At 32.8% G+C, this 22577-nt stretch overlaps 1 protein-coding gene across 10 annotated transcripts in view; it reads left to right on the top strand.

Annotated features, from left to right (window-relative positions):
- Nucleotides 1–13872: 13872 nt before the first annotated feature.
- LOC143226449 (uncharacterized) overlaps nucleotides 13873–22577 on the top strand; it is a 51345-nt gene continuing 42640 nt past the window's right edge. Inside the window, exons 1-3 of one of the 10 annotated variants that reach the window (XM_076457425.1) lie at nucleotides 13873–14172; nucleotides 15312–15433; nucleotides 18041–18100. The gene's annotated coding sequence lies outside the window, so the exon portion shown is untranslated. The other 9 variants (XM_076457429.1, XM_076457426.1, XM_076457431.1 and 6 more) reach the window with 9 other exon arrangements.

Here is a 22577-nt window from a genome sequence, read left to right as displayed (position 1 = left end):
AATATGGACTTGTTATGGGAACAAAATGTTGTCAAGTACATTTCATAACATAAGCTTGGAGGGGTGAGGATCATCTTAACCCTTTCAGCATGGTTAGTGACCTCAGTCGAGTTGAAGGCTCAGTGCAGGAGGCGACCTTCCTTTATTCCTGTTATTCTCATGTATTGAATTTAGCATATGTAGTATTGGGTACAATCACTGAATATTTCAGGGACTTTTGTTGAGTTATTGCCAAGATATCATGCTTTCAGTACTGATACCGTAATTAGTTGAAGTATCAAACGTATATATTCATCGCCATGCCAAACATCAAAAGTTGTTATTCAGTGCTGAAAGGGTTAAAGAGTAGTATTTGAGAATGTTGTGTAGCAAAACGTTTTGTTTTCAGGAATTTTGTTTGAGTGTGATTGGTCAACTTGGAGGATTATTGCTTTATAGATTAAGATTTCCCAACTTTTAGTACCATGTTGTTTTCCAGGAGCAGAGAAGACTGTAAAACCTAAAAGCTGTTGTATTTTGTTTCCCTACAGATTAATATATTTTTGAACTAAGCACTTTTCACTTTTTTTTTTTTTTATATACCTTATCTTTAATTTTAAGAGCTGTATCTACTGTATGCTCAATGCCATTTAAAGTGTCTTGGTCTTATCAGTTTCAATTTGAACAGCATTACTTTAATTTTAGGATTTAAACATACATAAATTTGAACTTAAACATAAAAAGTATTTAGTTGTGATTGCTAGAATTGTCTGATACTTCTGTTCTGCACTTGTTTACACTAAAGTCACCTAATTTTCTAGTCTTTTTTTTTTTTATGTATCATTGCTATGGAAAGCCATTTTGGAATGGATGGGACATAAACCCTCCCATAAAATTTAATGCTGTAAGGTTGAATATTGCTTCATTTTAACTATAGATACTGCATACATACAATGTAATGTGTTCAATTAAAAGAAGTAAGTTTTAATACATGATTGGTCTTACTTCTTCATGCAGCCCTTTGTGTGTGCAATATTCTGTTCTCCTTTTCATAACCCCTCGGCGTGGATTCCTGTACGTGGTGAGGAGAGCTCCCAGGGAAGGTTCTGCTCTTTTAGTTTACCTCCTCTGGGACCTAAACATTCACTCGCGTGTTTGCTGTGCGTGGCGATCCATGAAGGTGAGGAGAGGATCCTGGTGGTTGAGTGGTCCAACCCTAACACACCACTTTGGCCTTGAATTCCTGTAGACGGGCGGCCTTTGGGTGGCCCTCCTTGGGTCAATCGGCTGGTCCACTTGGGCTAGAATCAACCAAGTACCAGTGTTGGAAGTTCTCAACGGGTGTTGTGGACGTTGTATCTGATGCTGGTGTTTGGGTATAGTGCTCACGAAACCCTGGCATTGCTGCAATCTCCTTGCATTACATTGTTGTGCGTCCCTTCATAGGGCTCCATGGTGGGTGGAGTCAGTGGGTACCAAAATTTTCCTTTTTTTCTATGGATCCTCTAACAAAGAATTTAAATAAAATAGTGAAAAAACACTCAATAGGTATACGACCACGTCTTGAAGACTCTGAGCAGCAATCTTCAACATGTGTAACACCTGTACCCCATTTTCTTATATTACATTTTCTTTCAGAAAAACCTTCAGAAGGGACTTGCTGGGTCTAAAAAGTCAGTAAAGAAGCTTCGATCTGGAGACATATTGGTTGAAACATTCACATCCCAACACAGTGAACTCCTCTTGAATTCAAAGGCAAATGGAGATGTAGCTATTGAGGTTACCCCTCATACTACTTTGAATTCATCACGAGGAGTTATTGTTGAGAGGGATTAGAAGAATGTCCCCGAGTCAGAGATTCTCACTGGTCTCTCCACTCAAGGAGTTTCTGCAGTAAGGTACATCTCCACTCGCAAAGACGGAGTTACACTGCCAACAAATATCCTCGTTTTGACATTTAAATCACCATGTGCACCTGCTACCATCAAGGCAGGTTATCTAATTTGCAGGGTACGACCGTACATTCCAAACCCTCTTCGATGTTTCCAATGTCAGAGGTTCGGCCACTCAAAGATGTCCTGTTGTGGTTCCCTGACATGTGCACTTGTGGTGGCAAGGACCACGATGCCTATCAGTGTCACACGTACCCACATTGTGTCAACTGCAATGGTTCCCACCCTTCCTACTTTTGTTCTTGCCCAAAATGGTTGGAGGAAAAAGAGGTGCAGTGTTTGAAAACAACTCATAGCATTAGTTATCCTGAGGCTTGGAAATTGCTGTCCGCCACTCCATCTTGAACATATGCTGCTGCACTTCATTCCACAACTACAGTGGGAGTCCAGACAGATCTCTCTGTGCCTCATTTTCAAAACACATGAAAAGCCTTTTGACCTCCATGATTAAAAAGGTCGATGAATCGACTTCTACACCCATCTCTGTTCCTCCCATACATTCCAACAAATCTCAAGATCCACATCCTTTGGTTTCAAATACAGGCATTTCTTCTGATATATCTTTTTCTCCCACCCCACGATGTAAAACAATCATTTGTCCTTGTCCTCAGTCACTGGAATCCCCTTCCAACAACAAAGACCTGTCCAATCGACCCAGGGCAGGATCCATGGAGGTCGATAGACCTCCTTTGAATAAGAACAGTAAGGAAAAAAGATGTGGTCATAAATAGAAAGGTTCTCCAGCCACTTTGCCAACCCATTATTAAAAATGGCCATCTTGATACAATGGAACTATTGAGGTTTATGTTCTGATCTGGATGATATCAAAACATTGAGTGCTTTCTACCATCCTGTATGTCTTTCCATACAAGAAACATTTCTAAAACCTGCTGATACAGTCACCATTCGGCAGTTTTCTCTGTACAGAAATGACAGGCTGTGTGATGGATGAGTACATGGAGGGGTGGCACTCTTGGTTGATCAGCATGTGCCCACTCTGTCTTTGTCACTCAACACACCCTTGGAGGCCCTACCCATCTGTGTTTCCTTGGGTCATACCATCACTGTTTGTTCTCTCTACCTGACCTCTGGAGAAACATATAATCAATCAGACCTTGAAGCTCTCGTTGAACAGTTGCCGTCTCCATTTCTAATCCTGGGGGACTTTAATGGACATCATCCCCTCTGGGGAAGTGCTGTTATTGATACGAGGGGTCACTCTGTAGAGCGTATGCTCTCTGATCACAATCTTTCTCTTTTCAATACTGGTTCTTCCACTTATTTTCATGCACCTAGACAGTCCTTTACTGCTATTGAACTCTCGGTTTGCTCCTCTTCATTATTTTCCCATTTTTCGTGGAGGGTTGACAATAATCCTTAAGGCAGTGATCATTTTCCTATATTTTTTGAGAGACTGGCCATGGTCGATGCCACGCTACCCATGTGCCCTGGTGGAAGCTGGAACAGGCAGACTGGTCCACTTTCACTGCTCTCGCAGAACTTGATCCTGCCATCAATAGACGACTGTGTGGCAGCGGTAACTGACTGTATTATACAAGAAGCTGCTTAGTGTATTCCTAAAACCTCGACACGTTTTCCACGATATTCTCGTCCAAGGTGGAATCATGCTTGCCACTTGGCACGCAAGGCTCAAAAACGGGACTGGAATACTTTCGAACAACATCGCTTTCCAACGGGCCCATGCACATGCTAGGTGGATAAGATGTCAAAGCCAGAAGGAATCTTGGATTAGGTTCACAACTAGCATATCTTCTACCACCAGTTCCAAGGTCATATGGGACAGGGTTCAAAAGGTCAGTGGGCACTACAGTTATGTTCCCCTCTCCATCTTAATCTCTGATGGCCAAGAGGTAGCTGATGTCAGGAGCATCACCGATACTCTAGGTGAAAGCTTTTGCCGGGTATCTAGCACTTCTGCTTGTTTCTCCACCTTCTTGGCCATCAAGACTAGGGCAGAGCGTTCACATCTTTCCTTTCGAACTGACTGTCTCTTTGACTATAATTGTCCCTTTACACTGGTGGAACTGAAAATGGCCATTCATCGGTCTGGCACTACATCTGTTGGACCTGATGATGTACACTATGACATGCTGCACTATCTTTCTCCTGCTTCTCTTGATATTTTCTAATTGTTTTTAACTGGATCTGGCAGGAGAATGTTCTTCCTGATGCCTGGCACCAGGCTATTATCTTACCTTTCTCTAAACCTGGGAAAAATCCCAAGATTCCTTCAAACTACCGTCCAATTGCTTTGACAAGCTGTCTCTGTAAGACCTTAGAGAGGATTGTTAATGCTCATCTTGTTTCATTCCTTGAATCAAACAACCTCCTCTCGTCCACCCAGTGTGGGTTCCGACGACAGCACTCCACCACGGACCACCTAATTTGACTTGAAACATCAATCAGAAAAGCCTTTCTCAAACAAAAACATCTTGTATCAATATTCTTTGACATTGAGAAGGCTTATGGCATTTTGCGAGACCTCCATATATATGGGTTACGTGGCCAATTACCCATGTTTATTAAAAATTTTTAATGGACAGGAGATTCCAAGTTTGTGTGGGTTCGACACTTTCCCTATCTTTTCTACAAGAACTTGGGGTCCCTCAGGGCTGTGTTTTGAGTGTCACACTTTTCACTATAAAGATAAATGCCATCACTGAACAACTCCCTTTCACTGTTGCAAGCGGGCTCTATGTCGACGACTTTCACATCTCTGAACTGTACGCCATATCTCTTGCCCTGGATCATATTGAAGTTAAGCAGTACTTCAATTGCGCTATTTATTTATTTCTTACATAACCTTTGTGTTCATGTAATCTTTATTTTAAATTCCCTTTAGTTTAACCAATTTATATACTCTCACATTTAGATTCTGTTTTGTAAATCTCAGTTTTATCTTCTAATTCTGTTTTATCCTTAGTATTTCCCAGCATCTCTTTATTATTATTTTCCTGTCCAAAGCAAAAACAAAATATATCTTGTGATTATCAATTACTTTACCAGTGATCTGATGCTGAAGTGTCACTGATACATTAGCACAGTTTATGTGCTTATTGAATGGTAAATAATATGATTTATTGCACTTTAAGAAATCACACAGATTAAGGAACCAACAAATTACAATGGGCAACTGTTTGCTGAGACATGTTGAGTGTTAGGTATGGTAAAATGAAAATTTGTACTTCATATTGTGTTCAGCCTAATAGTTTGGATGAAGGAGTGATATAGATGATCAAGTAAGTACTTGCTAAGTATTTTAACCTTGAACAAAAAAAATTGGAATGAACACCTACCATACATCATGATGTCTTACAGTGCATATGAGTAAAAATTAATTCTTTGTTCTCTAAATTTTTTGATATTCAGTGAAGAGGTACAGGTCTTGGAGATCAGAACTATGGATATTCACTTGCTGTAGATGTGTTACAGTGTTCACAGGAATATTTGGACAATCAGGATTACAACTGTGATTGTAAACACAGTGACCAAAATTAAATATAGCTCTTTTTCTTTCTTTTTTTTTAACTAGTAAGTGCTATTTTGTTAAAGAATGTCTACAGAATTTCTTGAAAAGTGCTTAATTACAGGGGAATTTGACAGTTAGGTGATCATTGAGTCAAAAACTGATATTATAGCTATTCATATCTCTTTGGCTTTTTGTCTGTACTAACAGAGGTGGGGGTTTAGCTCATCAAAACAAATGGTACAAACAGTTGTAGTAATTGGTATGAATTAGAAGTAAATGTTACTTAGAATAGTTGGTGATATATGCAATACTGAATTCTTGTATGCTTCACATATAACATTTTTGTTTGAATTTTTGTGATATATCAGAATTTTTCATTATCTTGGTACAATGTGAATATGTCAAAAAAGTCTTCCTTTCATTTCAGCAGCCATTAAAATTACAGAAGTATTAGAGGCTGACTAATAGGTGAAATAACTAACAACACATATTTTTTGCTATGAATAAATATGTTTATTTGTTCACTAGTATGTACTTCATTTCTTTTCTGCCCATGCTCAATTTTTTATGTATAAAATTTCTACTATTTTTACACTTGTTGGATATCAGTGGACCTGAATATCATACCTGTATTTATTTTGTACTTTCTTATTTTTAATTTGCTTTTAGTTTAGTATAATTTTGAAATTATTCTAACTTTTATTACAATTTTTGCTTGATTTTATTCTAAGTTATGATTATCCCAAGTTTTAATCTGTGGTTTTGTTTTATTAGCCATTGGAGCCAATTTGTGTAATTGAGTTCTCCCTTTGTACATCTAGCAAGTAAGAGTCATAGCATCTTGTGTGTCACCTAAATAGATAGTCATGAAAACCAGGACTATATAAATTTTAAATAGTTCCCTGAATTCTCTGCCTACCAGTGTCCATGGGTGATGACATTTCTACATCTGCCATCTCTGCAGACATTGAAGATATAACTGGAGAGGGTAGGTCATTTTTTCCTCTGCTATAGCTTTTGCTCCATCCTTTGTTGATGTGTTTCTTTACTGTGATGGTAGCTTTCATGTTTTCTGACAACAAGAAGATATCTTAGTGAAAAACCACAGTAAATAGAATAAACTGACAGAAGTTTTGAAATATTTGTGTATCTTCTTTAGTTTCTTGTTGTATTCTGGCAGGAAAAAGTGGTCAACGTTGCGTGTATGACCACAGAACTTCAAGTTCCTTTAAGCACACAGGAAGTTTTTTATAGTAAAGTGGCCTTGGAAGATATTCAAACTTGGCAGGCTTTTGATTAAGCAATTATCAATTATTCTTATTTTAATGTAGTTATCTATCTTGTGTGAATTTCTTATTGATTTCAAGTCAATATAATAGCCAGAATCTCTTATATGAAGAAAAACGACATCATTTTTATGTTTACATTTAAAGTCTTTTTGCTTATGTGTGTTCAGACATTCTTGTATCAACACTTTTGGTTTCACCCACCGTTAGCTTTATATATATACATATACACGTGCTGGTATCTTTATAGTAGGTATCTGTGACTTGTTGGTGATAAATTGCAACAGTAAACAAACAGTACACTGTCCACTTCTTTTGAAATAATAAATTAAGTCAAATGTATCAACAATTGTTTGTTACACTGTTTGTTAGCACAGCTATATCCAGAGCTTTTAAACACTTTTCTATTTTTCTTCAAAATCTATGCAAGTTGGTTCAATTACTTTAGAGCACAACTGTCAAGTTGAATAATTTCACTTTAAAAATCATTACTATATGTTTTTTATGGCTAAACTCACAATAACGCACTCTAGATATATATATATCTCAAACTACCTTTTTGATGCATATTTTTATGACAGAGCTTGAGAACATTGCACACACTACAGGAAGGATTTAATTTGTTGCTTGGCCATCATATCAAGTTAGTTTCTTCTCTTCTATGGCTATCTGTTGGTTACTCACCTTGTGTCCAACAAATTCCAGTACAGAATAACTGATATAGTACTCTGATAGTCAGAACTGCTGTCCTCACTCGTCCTTTTTGGTACCCAAGTTTCTGCAGATGATCTTCACATATGGCTGTGTAGGTCAGAATGTTATTCCCATAATATTCAGTGTTGGTGGTTTTGTGCAACATCTTCATCATGCAGTTTAATCTCAATGTTGAGTTTAATAACCCAAACAGCATTCTCTTGAACTGGTGGAATCTGTCTGGAGTCATAAAGGCCGTCTCCATTAGGATTTACCAATAACCATTACTATGATTGACTGTCAGGTTTTATATTGATGTGGGATTTTTTACAATAAGTGTCTATGTCTGGTTGACAATAAATGGGCAGTAAAGAATCCACTTGATTTAAAATAATACACATTCAAAACAATTAAAACATATGTGCAAAATATTTCATTACATTAATGGTTACCACAGTTGAATATAGAGCTTTAAATTATTCTCACTCTTTTTTTGTCAAAATTCACACAGTGTTTTGGTTACTTTAGAATCTAAGTGACAAGACGAATTATTTCTTCTCTGCTTTGTTATTACAATACAAGTTGTGAAACTCACTTTAGAATCTCCATTATAACTATTGGTTTATCACAGTTGTATTCAGAACCTTAAATAATTGTATCTTTTTTGTCAAAAGTCCACACAGGTGGGTTCAGTCACTTCAAAACACCCTTTGACAATACAAATTATTCTACTCTACTCTGTTATTACAATACAAACTGTGAAACTCACTTTATAAGTCACCTGTTATGGCTAAACTGATAAATGTGCAGTCTAACTTCACTTTTTATACTTTTACTTTCACTAACTTTCTTACTTTACTTAACTTCATCTCTGTATATGTGTGTATTTATAACATGTAATAGAAAAATTATCTCTCATAATAAAAAGGCCTTTATATTACAGAGTATGTTTGTTGTTGTCTGTGAATAATAGAACTGAGGTCTTCTATCTGTCCTTGAAATGTTGATCCTTGACAATCCAGTCACGGGACTAACTAATGAGGGGGCATAAGTTGATATGTGGAACAAAACAGGGAAAATTAATTTGCACAAAATTAAATAGAAAACTGAATATGATGCAAGGTATTCACAGAATAAACAGAACCAAATAAGATGTAGCATAAATGTAATAAAATACATTAAAGGCTGAGAATGAATGGACTAAACATAGTGTAAAAGTAAGTTTCTTTTTGTTAGTTGAATTTTGTTTAAAGTTATTGAAGAACTGTATTTTGCAAGCTACTCCTAATTTTTAAGTGGTAAACTAGAAGGACTAGTCTTTTTCAACAAATAATGAGAATGACTATTATAATATTGTCCATGGCTGAATATGCAAGCATGTTCAGTAACAGGTTTTTGGTCCCATGACCCACAGATTATAAGTAAAGTTTTCTAGCCAACAGTTTATGCCAAGCCATAAAATTAAGTAATGCCAAAAGTACATCAGAAAGAATGAATAAACTTCAGTATTAAATAATTACAAAAAATACATCATAATGCAAAGTCATTACAAACATTATTGTAAATGAAATTTAACATAAACTCAAAGCAAAGCTGAATAAACTAAAAATATGTTAGACATAATGGAGCATAAATTAGTTCGGTAGTAGTTATACCAACATTAAAACTTAAATGTCACACAAACAGAAAAGAACATTAAGTAAAATGAACTAAAATATCAATCCTTTAATTAATTTAAAAGTAGAAGTACAAAATACTCATCTTCGATAAATAGAAATAAAGAAACTTGAAACTCAAAACATAATACTGATTCAGACCATAAAATGTAATACACACTATATAATCTTCAAACTCAAGGGACATGGGGAACTAAACACAAAATCAAAATAAACCAAAATGGGTACTAAACTGCAATGTATTGACTGAAAAGAGGAATGATAATATGAAAATAAAATGTATCAAACTGAGGCATAATCACAATAAAGAATGGCAATAGAGAACTACCAGAAGACCATCAAGGTCCTTTGTGAATTTCTACTATTTGGCTTCTTAGCCAATTGAGCTTCCTTATTTAGGCAGACAACTTTCTGCTGGAAATGTTAAATTTTGTCGATCAAAAGCTGATTGGGTAATTTCACCCTGCTGGAAATGGCTTGTCTTATGTACTTAAGTTCTCTTGTTCTTCCTTCTTGGGCTTTTTCACACTGTGAAGGTGCTCCTAGGATTGTGTTGTAGGTCGGAAAATGGCTCACCCTTCTGTGTTTCATTTATGAACAATAACCCCACCAAATAATGGGCTTGAACATGGTCATTCTTATCCATGGGTGATAATTTTTATCCATCAGAAATGGCTAGAATGATGCTGTGGTGGTTGAAGGGCAAGTGAACATTTTTAGGTCAGATTAATCACAGTTTGGCTTCTTCGTGTGCTGTGGCAACTGGTGAAGCCTGGCATGTCTCTTCACAATTATTTAAGACCATAGCCTTGAAGGTTTGAGCTGGCTGTTTCTAATGGCTTATTTGAGCTGTTGAAGACTTTCTTTTGTTGACTCCAAGAATTATTTTTTTCTGGAATCACTGGAACCAGGTCTATAAAAAAACGTTTTTAACATTTTATTCAACTATAGATGTGAAACTTAATGTTCACCAATTTTATAGAACACTGATATTACACATATTATTGTAAACACTTCGTACTTCTGCCCTAGATGGAAGAACCATACACCATATCTGCTGGGAACTACATTTATTGCCCAAATAAAAAGAGAAAATGCTCATCACACATTCAAAGTTAACATATTTAGCAAGTATTTACATAATAGTCTGTATCATGGGCTCAAGTGAAAATATCATATTAATGACAATTTGGTGAAGTGTACATTTTCACCGGACCTAAGACTCATTGTTGAAATTGACTCTTTGAGCTATATAGCACAAAGTCATGTTCTCCACTGCTAAACTAATCATCAGTGACAGATATCACAAAAATATTGACTAATGGGTAAACTTTGACTCATGTAGTAAAGTAATTGATAACCACTTGAACACATTGATTAACTTTATAAATTTCAAATAGGAGATCAGCTATAGCCAGATCATTTATTTACAAAAGAGAATCTACAACTCCTTATGTTTGAATGTTGCACTGAAAGAAAAGGGCCTGCTTTGATCAATTGTAAAGGTGCTGTGTTACACCAGAATAATGCACAGTCCCATACAGTAAGGATCACATCTGCAAAGATTGAAGAGCTAGACCTTGCCTCATCTGATTATCATCTATTCTGATGTTTGCAGAACTATCTTGATGAAAAAAGTCTTGGAACACATGAAGATGTCAAATGTACCCTCTCTACATTATTTTCCTCCAAACTCCAAGAATTTTATAGAAGTGGCATTCAGAAGCTTGTGAATCGTTGGCAGGAAGTAATTAATAATAATGGAGCATGCATTATTGATTAAATAACATTAAAAGCGTTTGAAGCCCTTTCTCTTTTTGTGAAACTAAAATCGGATATTACTTAAGGGATGACCTGATATATTCTTAGTGAAAAGAGTCAAATTGCCGAGAGTTCGTTTGTCTTTCACGTCACTTAATCATCTAATTAGCAAAGATATAGTATTCAGGTATTTCTAAACCTCTGCACTGCCAACGATACTAGACAAAACAATTACAGGAATGTCAGTATGTTATAAATACAAAAATAAAATCACCACTTTCAAAGCCTTTCTGTGTAATATGCACATATAAATTGTATTTGCTACTCTTTGTTTTTATATATAATTTTTCATGTTTTTCATTAAGGTGTATATGGAATAAATGTAGAACAGTGGTTAAAAAAGTATCTAGTTCCTTTCACTACATCTACCTATTCTTCTATGTCACTCATCTAAAGTATTATCTCCGTCTTTCGGTCTTAAAGAATTTCTGTAAAATATGCACACTATGTGAAAGTATGCAAGGATATTTTCCATTGGCAAGTTGGGATTTCTCTTGAGAATTTACTCTTTCTACTTTTACAATGGGGTAACCAAGAGCCACGTTTTAGCTTGAAACTCTCCTGGAAAGATTTTCACAATTTCTTTTTTTATGTCCCCCCCAGTGACATAATGGTATGTCTGTGGACTCATACCGCTCAAAACTGGGTTTCGATACTCGTGGTGGGCAGATCACAGATAGTCCTTTATATAACTTTATGCTTAATTATGATAAGATTTACCTTCAGCGAAGGCGCCATTTTGTGTCAATACACAAAATTGGAATATGTTTGTAATTAGAACAAACAGTTTCACATTTTCATACACCGTGTCCAATATTTTCCATTTTTCAAACTTATTAAAAGTTAGAGACTACGTATTTGCTGCGTGATAAATTTTCTGTCGAGACTTCTATTATTCTACAGAATGTATCATATCAATCTGAGTGGAAATAAGTAAACATATGAATATCACACATGCATGATTTATGTTCATTCAACATGTGCACCAAAAACTGAAAAGGCAAATATTGTTAGTAAGCATTGTCCACTTTCCCAATCTAAAATCAAAACATTCGATATGTTTCACTACTGCACTAACACAAGTGTCTTGTTTTTACAATCAACGATTATTTTTTGTTCAGATTCCTAGTCAGGCTTGAATCCTTTTCTGATGTTAATGTGAATGTCTTCAGCTGGTCGTTTTATAAATCAACTCTTAGCTTGCCTGAGAAGTTCGTTTTTGTTTGTAATTATTAAGCAGAGAATAATAAGACGTAAAATATAATCGATGAGATCCCACAGTATTTTAGACTCATTTTTCTAAACTATTTATTCAACAAACTGCTTGCTGGGTCACAAGTTTGTTCATTTCAAGGTTTCTTACAATATACGGGTTACAAAAAATTAAGTTAATGAAAAATACTATCACTATTGCAATTAATCATAATAATTAACGCTGTGGTGCTCAGCGTATTTCACATAAAAACGAGTGATTTTATCCAATGTTATTGCTTAATTCTTTACACCAAATGTTGTAACAGGCAAGGACAAAGTCAAGTAATAAGTAATATGCGAATCTCACTTGCTACACAATAGGTTATAAGCACTTTGACCACCGCAAGGATCGAACGCTACATTTTAGTATTCTAAATCCTACTGGTGGTGAACAGTATAAATTTAAGTCGGTAATATGAGACATTAAACATTTACCCTATTTTCTATAAAACCATTTTATATTAATAAATGACTGATTAAATTTATTATACCATTTTCCACATAATTTATAATTCAAAGGAAATACTTATGAAGATTCATTGTTAAATTTTGTATTGGGTTGAGGAATAATTCGTGAGCGTTTTTTCAAGTTAAAAAAATATATTCATAAATGAAACGCTTTCGCAAATTATTTCATGTCATTTGGTAGATAATTTTTTGCTCTAATAGATGGTGTGTTTGATTTTCATATGTCTTTAATTTTTGCTTTCATTTTCAGCTCATTAAATGGAATATCAAGTGGACAAAATCGAGCATTTTCGACACCATCTGCTTTTCGCATTTAATTTCTTGCAATTTCGTTTACAACAATGCATACTATATACCTAGGTATTACATGAAATAAAGTATCATAATAAATGTTTTGGGTGTAATGTGTTCATGCATAGAAGTATTGTATAGTCTTGCATGTAATGCTTGAATGAAATTATTTAAAAACACTCACGAATTATTCCTCAACCTAATATTTTACCCGTCGATAACAATGGGATGATGATGGTGCATGGTATAGCAAAAACTCAGCTAGTAAAAAGAAGAAAAAAGGAATATTATCTCATTTCTACAGTATCCCTCTATGGATCACGGATAAGTTCACAGGTTTGTTTTTTTTTTTCGTTGTTCATGTTTGGAATTTTACACAAAGATAATCGAAACACTTCTTAAATTAAATGTAATTGGTTTGAATTTCGCATAAAGCTGCTCGAGGGCTATCTGCGCTAGGCGTCCCTAATTTAGTAGTGTAAGACTGGAGGGAATGCAGCTAGTCATTACCAACCACCACCAATTCTTGGGCTACTCTTTTACTAACGAATAGTGGAATTAATCGTAACATTATAACGCCTCCATGACTGAAAGGGCGAGCATGTTTAGTGATGGGATTCGAACTTATGAGCCATAGATAGCTAGTCGAGCGCTTTAATCACCATGCCATGCCAGGCCAATTATGGACCTAGATCCAGATCTCGATTCTCTGCTGTGGAAAAGAGTGCAGATAGTCCATTGCGCAGTTTTGCACTATGAAAATAACGATAATAACAATTTCAAAACAAGTGAAAATGTCAAGCAATAATAAGATAGTACCGTAGTACAGTTCTAATTATACTACACAAAAGTTAATTGGAAAATTTTATAACTTTTAATAAATTTACGATAATTTCTTAGTGTCACAATTTTTAATACAAATCACTTTGATCGAAAATGTCACAAAGACAAATATATATATATTACGTTCGCAGAATTAGAAGGGTTTGGTAAACATTAATTTTTTTTAAAAAGACGTAAATTTGGAAACATAAATAATACTTGTTGCATTTGAACTAATGTACACAAAATAGTGTAATTAATAAATCATATTACTGTCAGAAGCAATTTGTTATTGAAAAATTAAAACCAATTTAAATAAAAAGGAATGTTTTAATAATACTGGCTATACACTTACTTAGTTTAATGGTTTAAGCCTAATTTAAAATTGTCATCGTTTGATTGTCTCCGCCGAATCAGGCCTTACGTAGGATTACGATTAAGTAAGTATTATGAGTATTGCCAAGCCTACTAGTCTATTAAGTAGAGAAGTCCTGACTAGTGTTGTGACAATTCACAACTTCTTATGTGAAATTCAGGTAGATTTCACAAATAATCTTCACGTTTACTTTAGTTCTCGTAAGTTGTATAAGAAACGTGAAAACCATTGAAAATTAACTAACTCTAGGCTTAACACTATAAATACATAATACTAGTATTACCAATACGCTGAAAAAGGTGCGTGCTCTTACTAAGGCAATATATTATAATTTAACTGAGCTAAAGGATGCATAACATTCTTCAAAATTCCATTGCATCATATTCAAAGTAAGGCTTTTGTTTCGAAGAATTAATACCTTTTTTTTTAAATATATTCTATCTTTGAAACCAAAATGTGTTATAATTTTAGAAGAAAAGTTTCAAAGAGTCAAATTAAAAGTATGTAAAGGTAGGCCTAAAGTAAATACTTGTTAGTTTCAAAATGTAACATCAGTTGCAATAAAGTGAGTAGACTATTGATAATTTTGATTTGTTGGAGATATTTCCAAAGGACAAATTGTACATTACTGTTACTAATATAAATTATGACACAAAATTAATGGTGTATTAATATTCATTAGTAATTGGAAGGCACTATATAAACTAAATATCATTCATTGGTGTTATTGGTAGAATTAAGTTATTGTTACTAATATTGTATGAAATTAATATCATCGAAAATATTTCCTCATACATAAAGTTTACTATATCATTATCAGTTGTTAACTTAAAGGTATTGTAAGTTTTACTTGCTAACTTAAGATGATATATACGAGATGGAATATGTAGAGTATTTTATGTATAAGCAGCAAAAGTTAAAAACACTGAAGCCTAAGTGTGATAGATCTTGGATCTGTTGTTAATACTATATGAAAAAACAAACACAGTGACAAGTATATTAGTAATAATAACCTGTATAGTTATCTTTATTCACTATTGCTACAATTACAAATACAGATTTGGAAATAACTCATTGGTAGCATATGGAAGTGAATGATGTTGAAAGTTGTAATTCAAAAGAGCTGTTTAAAATGTTGCATTAACTTGATTAAGAATTCCTGTAGAGGTTTAGATATAAGAAATAGATGTGTGGCCCTTTCAGAAGTGCTCCCTTGGACTAGATGCAGGAATGAATTACTTATGATCCAAGGCTTAGGTGAAAGATTATCAAGGATATGCTTAGAGCAACAGATGAGCTGGTTGGAACTGGGGATAGTTTTCAGGGTAAGGGTGAATTGTATGCTAGAGCTAAGCTGTACTAAGTACAATAGGTAGTAATATGCTTAGGAAAGCTGTAAGGAAATGTAGCAATTTGAACTAAATTTGCATAATGGTGAGGGAGTGTAAGATATTGGGACTGAAAAATAAATGTCTAAAGCAACAAGGAGATTGGAAAATTTCAAAATGTGTCTTGTCATATTAAAAGACAAGCTCAGTTGCTATTATTCTAATGTTAGGTGTATCAGGAATGAACTGGAAGTTCAGAACTTAAGATGAAATTGAAAGCTATAATACAGTGGAATTACTGTTGAACTTGAATGCTGGTAATAAGAATTATTTTAAAATTCAGAGTTATGATTTATTTAATAGTGATAAACATTGTAAAAGATGGATGTGATAGCTCTTTCTATAAGGAATTAAATATGTTCTGTTGAGAATGAAGACAAAAAATAATTGTCAAGATGCCAAATAAATGTGTTAGAATCAGAAGTTTCATTGGTAGAGTTTTTGAATATAAATTTTTAAATGCTTTCAGATGAGAAAGATGATGCCAAAGAACAATTGTATAATGAGATTGTATTTGTTACTAATAAAGATACTGATTTAATATTTATTGAGATCTTTTATTTTTAGATACATTGATTAGAATTATATGGAGTAAAATAAAGTAATGAGGCAGAGAGATTCCTTGAGGGGCAGTTTCTGAAGTGAATTCCCAAATTCTGAAACTGTTCTCAGTGTGTCAAGGTCAATATTAGTTCATATACAATACCATGGTATGTGGAAGGAATTACGCCTTTAAGGTAGCAGTGAAGACATTTTTTTTAGCTTGAGAATATCCTTAAAGCCAGAAATGTCCATGGAATTTGGGGCTCCTTTAAAGTGATACTTTCAAGATTTGGTTTCTATAGGAAAGAGTATTAGAGATAACCCTAACCATGAGTATTTTATGGGAAGTACTGGAATTGATCTAAATCATGTAAATCCATTGGAAATATATAGGAAGGCTGAGATACTAGTTACAGATAAAGCACTAAGACTAAATGTTTTTCACAGGATTTTAAATAAGACCAGAGGTCATATATGCAAGTATCTCCCATTTTTGGAAGGTCATTATACTGTGGATAGGTGTCTAAGAATTGAATATTAGTAAAACTATTACCACTAATTGTAAAGGGATGATAAGAGTCGGCCTAGATATAATAGGCCATTTGATCTTACTTCTTTAATGGGAAAAATTCTAGAGATATTGATAAAAGAATTATGCAGTCATCCATTGAAAGAAGGTTAATTTTTTTATATAAAATTTAAGAATGATGTAAAGGATCTGTCTTGCACATTACATAAAACTTGAAAAAAAATTGTAACTATTGCTTACCACTTAAATATTTATTAACCCTACTTTCAAAATCCTTTAAACTGAGTACAGCCACAACTTCTCATCTGATGGCAACTTATTCCACAGGCCAGCCATACTGTAGGAAAAATTAAACTGTCCTATCTCAAGATGACTCCTATCCTTCCAAAATTTATACTTAATTTCCAAGTCCTGCTATTCTCATCAAGTATGAGAAAATATGATGTACTGAAACTATCAATTTCTGTTGTAATTTTAAACAAATCAGTCAGATTTCCTTTAATGTTTTTTTAAGAGAAATCTATTTCAGCTATCTTAACTTGACCTTATATGACAACCATTCTGTTCCACATGTCATCTCAGTAGTCCTCCTTTAACAATTTGATGATCTTCCTAAGGCAAGAAACTCCTGACTGAATGCAGTGCTCCAAGTGCAGCCTAACTGGTTACCTACACAATTTAATTATACCCTCTCTCTGAACTAATATTGACTGTTTCTGTAGATACAACCTAAAATTCAATTTAACAAACCTCTAGTGACAAAACACTGCTTGAGGAACTGATCTTTAAATTATGATAACCCAATGCATTGTTTGGATGAAGTTGTAACCTCCACATAGCCATAAACACAAACATTAATTGTTTAGACTGTTGGAAAGCTTGTGCTTGGCTGTTAAGGTTATAAATTATATGTTATAGAGGAATTTTTTTTTATTATTTTGAATTACGTTTGTGTAAACTCCATATTCTTTAAAAAATGATTTATGCCCTAAATTTAAGTATACAGTAAATAAATTAAACTTGTGTTGAAACATGGAAATTATACTGAAAGGATGTAAACAATTGTATACTTATTTCTTAAATCTAATTAAAAATGCAGTGCCGAAACTGAAGAAATGGGAATATATTTTCATGACAAAAACAAACTTTAAATATTGGGCAGTTGTATAAATTTATTATTACAAATGATACACTATAAAATAAAGAACATTCTAAATAAGAATTTTATATAAACTATTAAGAACAGGTAATTTTTAAAATAATTATTGAAATTCAACAACATAATGGTCAGTAGTCTTATGCTAAAAAAATAATATTTTGAGTTTTTATTTCTAGTGTAAGAATTTAATAAATATGAAATTATAACACCATTAAAGGTTACTACACAACTTCATGATTTAAAGCAACTGCATATATGAAAATATGCATATTTGGTTGTATGATAAAATTGGTTCGATTTCTGTGTTAGCTAGGTTTGGAAAGGACTTGCTTCATTTGTATGAAGATTGGTGTGGAAGAAGAGAAGGATTTAGGTATGATTTTTGATAAAACCCTAATTTCACCTATTGTCTAAGATGGTGGGAAAAGCAAATAATCTTTGTTTTTTTTATATGAATTTTGAATTCAAAAACTAAGTTATCACATCCTTGTATGAGATTAGTGAGTTTTTGCTAGGAATACTGTTAATGTATTAAATTTGTGATAATAAAGGTATTTAAATATCTTTGCTTGAGTAATTTAAATTGTAAGACAATGTTTAAAGTTTTTGACTTGTTTTATTTGAAGTGCAGAAGAATTGGGAGCAGTCAAAACTTAAAGATTTGTACAGTTGCAATGTATGAGTGATAACATGTAAAGGCTGAAAATACAAATTTAGGTATTAAAGTAATATAGGTATTCTTTGGATATATAGGTGCAATATTGTTTTTTAACATATTTGTAGGCTTAAAAATGTAATGAATAGTTTGTCTGATGATTTTGTATGTGCAACTAGTTTGAATTTTATTAATTTTGCTGGATAGTCATATGGGCAAGAATTGTTATTTCTAAAGTGGATATTTATTGGTATTGTGTTTTGTGGATGAGACGTGATCTCATTGGGCTGGATGGGGTTTTGTTACCATGCCTTTTTTTATAATTTAGATGCCATCAGTATGCAAGTTTTAAGATAATATTTATAAATGGATCCAATGGTGGTGATGAAATGAAACTTAGTGCTATAGAGAAAATTACTTTAATCTGAATAATGCTTACTGTTCTGTTCACTTTTTTGAATTCTTGTTTACTAAAAGATATATATCATATTAACCCTTTCATGACAGGCTCACTATAGAATGCATGAATTCATACACACCTTTGCATATGTTAAGTATTTATACTATAACTTTTGATGCAGTATGTGCAACTTCATAAAATTTGGTAGACTTTTAGTAATGATTCCAAGTCTTTTGTACAAAAAATTCAGATTTTTAATGAAGTATTTTTAACTAAAGGTTTATGAAAATATCGATTCATTTTGATACTTGTCTCGAGTACAAAGTGATTTGCATGTCATGATTTGAAAAAAACCGTTCTTCATACCAAAAATCTCAAATATTATTTGTGTAATCTGTAAAACTTCCTAAATACATTTCAAATATTTGCTTTTAGTAAAACTTTATATTTTGTCTACCCGTGCTATAGGGGGTCTGTCAATTTGGCCTATCTGGTAACCACCATAAAAAATTAATAAATAAATATAAAAATGTTTTTGTCATTCTAGAATGGCTACAGAGTGCAACATGAAAACACAGATGTTTGGTCTAAATAGCATAAATCTTAGATGATAACCCAATGCATTGTTTGGATGAAGTTGTAGCCTCCACATAGCCATAAACACAGCTGTGTCTGGCTAACAGTACAAAAGTTATAATGATGTGGTGGATGTGTACTCATGTTACTATATCCAGTAATATAAAACTGACCTTTAGTCATTACTAAGTGATCTGTCTTGGCTGTGTTTTAATGGACTAGTATTTTGTAGAATATAGTCATATTTTAATTATTATACATTATATATGTATGTAGCTTGTTACTATTTATGAACAAGTTTTTACTTAAATCTCTTAATACATGGAACAGTAAATAATAAGTATGATAAACAATTATTTCTTTTTCTTGTGATTTTTGTATTTGGTTACTGCTTCTTGTAGTTTGCTAACCCTTAAAAAATTTTGCACATGGGATACGTGAAACAAAATATTTTTTAAGGTTTTTTTTGTATATACATTATATAACCAAAAAATTAGAAATTACTGTATTTGTACCATAGAATTACATTATAATTTATCAAGTTTAGTAACTAAGCTGTATTTTGGTGTAAGAAATATGAAATTTCAATCAGGCTAAAGATATAACCTACCACTTTTAAATCTTGTTTTGAAAGAATGAGATGGTATGCTAATGTATTAAAATAGCTGAGAAAAGCCACAAGAGGACATTCTGAGCTTTTGATTGGTTATTCACATGTCATATACACAAGTAAGTGTACATAAGGGACAGTTTCCAAAAATGGAAAGAGGTAAGCAGGGCCACTGTGTTTGATTGAGTATGAGAAATATCTCAGCAAATAAAAGTGATAGGAGGTTCTTATTTTATATTCTGGCTTGTCAGTATTGGTAATTTGAGTTCCTAATTCATACAAAACTATAGACTTTGTATTTTGACATCATATATTTTGAATCAGTGTTGCATTTAACATACCATGTTATAAGAAAATTAATGTTTAAGTGTTTTTAAATATTTAATTTTAAATATAAGATATTGAAAATGTATATTACTAAAATATCATTTATAATCCACAGTTTGATACTAAACTTATTGACATAAATTCAAAATAGTACTTCAATAAAAGTTTGAATGCAAGACAACATGGCTTTTGATCTGTGGCTATACGGCTAAAATAATTTTTTTTAGCCAGTTTATTGTTACAGTCAGTTTATGATGCTTAGACATTATAAGCAGAATTGGCAGGGAACTAGCTTCAAAGTAATAGTGTAACCTTTTGCTATAGGTTGTGAGTCAAAGGTCATGTCATTGCATTTGTTGACTTGCATTCAAAATTTTATTGAACTACTATTTTATGATTTTATGTCAATAAGTTTAAAATCAAATTGTAGATTATAAATCACACTTTAATATTATATGTGAGTTAATGTATTAATTTAAAAGTAAATATTAAAAGAACGCATCTAAATATAGATTTTAGTGAGTTGTGGTATGTTGAATGCAGCACTGTTTAAAATTAGATGTTTGTGTTGTCAAAATACTGAGTCTATAATTTTGTACAAATTAAGAACTTAAACTACTAATATTAGCAAGCTTGAAAATAAAATAAGAACCTCATATCTTTTTATTTTGCTGAGATATGGCTTATGTACTGAATCAAACACGGTTGCCTTGTTTAACTCTTCTAATTTTTTGAAATGGTCCCTTATATACTTTTACTATAGTATGTGACATGAATAATCAGTCAACAGCTTAAAATGTCCCAAGAGTGATTTTATCATTCATTTTAATTTTTGAAAAGGCTACCATGTTCTTTCAGTCCAATATTTTAATGAGGTAGGGTGTGTCTTTTGTCTGCTTAAAGTTTCATATTTGTTTTAAATCTAAATATATCTTAGAGTTACTAAGCTTAGTAAATTATAGAGGAATTCTATGGTATCAGTCTAGTTATTAACATTTTTTTCGGTTATTCAATTACATATATATATAAACCTAAAACAATTGTTTGATGTCTTCCTTGTGTGAAATTTTAAAAGGCTTAGCAACCTGCGTCCAACAACAATGGAATACAAAGGTAATAGTGAGAAGAGATAATCATTTACTTTACTTTTGATTTATTGTTCTATATTTAAAAAAAAATAAGTTTAATAATTTATTTCTAAATAGTAATAATCTGTGTGTGTGTGTGTATACACACACACACACACACACACACACATATATATAATGTATAATAATTGAAATGTGACCATATATTACAAAATACTAGTCCACTGAAACACACACAAGACAGTGAAGACTAAAGGTCAGTTTTATGTAACTGGATACGTAACATAAGTGTATGTGTGCTTCACCAATGCAAGTTTTGTGATGTTGGCCAGGTATGACTAGGAGGCTAATCTAATAAAAAAGATATGTAAATATATAGCTTTATGAGACTTAAGCTACTAAGATTAAACATTTGTATTTTCATGTTATAATGTGTAGTTATTCTAGCAAGAAAAAACATTTATATTTATTTCCTAATTGTTTATGATGGTTTTGAGGTTAGTCAAGTGGTAGACCCTCCTAGTTAGAGTATAGAAAATTTCATAAAAATATAAAATCCTATTGAAAACAAAACATTTGAAAGTTACTTATGAAGTTCTAAAGACTACACAAATAATGAGAATTTTGGAATGAAGAATAGTTTTTTTTTTCTTTTTTAATAATCCAACATGATATCACTTTGCATTTATACTAGTAATGAAACAGACTCATTTTCATAAACAAACTTTTAGTAAAAATATTTCATTAAAAAACCTTGTTTTTTGTATATGTAATACTTGCAATCTTTACTAAAAGCATACCAAATTTTGTGAAGATGTGCATAATGTATCAAAAGTTACAGTACAAATACTTAACATGTGCAAACATTTAGATGAACTTTTGCATATTATACCAAGCCTATAGTGAAATTGTACTGATGACTGGCTAATGGTCAGCTAACATTATGGAATGTCCTCCAAACAGTGATAGTAAGGCTAATACTGAAAGATTTTTTAAGAATGGAATAGGTGATTCCATGACTAAAATAATTAGTGGGTTTTAATTTTACTTTTCTTGGGTTTCTTATAATAAACATCTCAGGATGTAAAATGATGTAACTTGTTTGCATACTTGACAAGAGATGGATACATGATAGAAAATTGTCTGGAATGAGTTTCATTTTTCATAATTGTTTTGTAAATAATTTTTAGCATT

Source organism: Tachypleus tridentatus, chromosome 9 (genome assembly GCF_004210375.1).
Source record: "Tachypleus tridentatus isolate NWPU-2018 chromosome 9, ASM421037v1, whole genome shotgun sequence".
NCBI classification, from domain to species: domain Eukaryota; kingdom Metazoa; phylum Arthropoda; class Merostomata; order Xiphosura; family Limulidae; genus Tachypleus; species Tachypleus tridentatus.
This window is presented reverse-complemented; position numbering and strand designations above follow the sequence as displayed.